The sequence below is a fragment of the Bison bison genome, unplaced genomic scaffold (assembly GCF_000754665.1).
Source record: "Bison bison bison isolate TAMUID 2011002044 unplaced genomic scaffold, Bison_UMD1.0 scf7180017861828, whole genome shotgun sequence".
Taxonomy (NCBI): Eukaryota; Metazoa; Chordata; class Mammalia; order Artiodactyla; family Bovidae; genus Bison; species Bison bison.
The window spans coordinates 1-1,130 of record NW_011492400.1 but is presented as its reverse complement, the minus strand read 5'-3'; positions in this window follow the sequence as shown (position 1 = coordinate 1,130).

The following is a 1,130-nucleotide window of genomic DNA, read 5'->3' as shown; positions in this document are numbered from 1 at the left end:
TATTTGTTTGCATGTTATTAGTAGGAATTGTTGAATCAGGAAAGTTTATTAAAACTGGAAACAAAAAATGAACAGACATGCAGCATGAAAAATGTTATAAACTCTCACCAAACATAAATGGAGTATAACTTCCACTACCAATAAGACAACCAAGGCAAATTATAGCTTGTTTTCTTGAACAGTTTTAACTTGGGTGTTCTATGAACTGGAGCCCTGATATATTCACTGTGATACCTAGTTACGTGTGTTAAAGATGATACTGATGGTGGTTAAAGCAACAAACAAAGCTAAAATTACCAATACATTTTTCAATCACTTGACATGCATCATTTTGTTGAAACCTCCTATTATTCTATAGATAGATATTTTTCTAACTTTATAAGTGATAAAACTGAAGCATAGAAATGTAATTAAATTTTCAGAGTATATATTGATAGAATCCTGTTCTCATTTCTTAACTGAAGTACTATGATGGGTCTGATGTTGAAATATTTTGTACTGCTGTAGGAATTTTATGATATATCATTTGAATATAGAATGTCAGTGTGGGAAAGAACCTCAGCCATCATCTCAGGTTCTTGTTCTTCAGATGCCATGACTACAAGATCATTCAACATGGGGCATGTCCACTAGTGACTTGAATGATTATATCATATCCAAAAACAGGTTATGAGATCAAAGTCTGATTTTTCTTCCTTGAGTTTCCATTAAAATTGAAAAACTATCTAGAGGGTTTCTGTAGTCAGTTGTCGAATGGGAGGTGAAGCATCCCACAACAATTCCACTTCTTTTGAAGAGTTCATCTCATACTACTTTGAACTTAGATCTTGATTAACCTAACATAAGCTGAGCCCCACTGATCCCAAAGGAAATCTTATGTGACAAAGCTACTTCTAAAAACTACCCATGGATGGATTTTCAATTTGTTCTTCTGCTTAAAGTATTAAGTATAAAGTTTGCCCTCTCTCCTTTTCAAATTATGCTGTACTGTACTAATTAAACATACACAGGATATGGCATCAGGCAAAATTTAGTTTAACCTCAGATGTGACATTGAGTGTTCTATAAGTCATTGAACTTCTCTATGCCTAAACTTCTTAATTTCATTTAAATAGCATGATATATACATG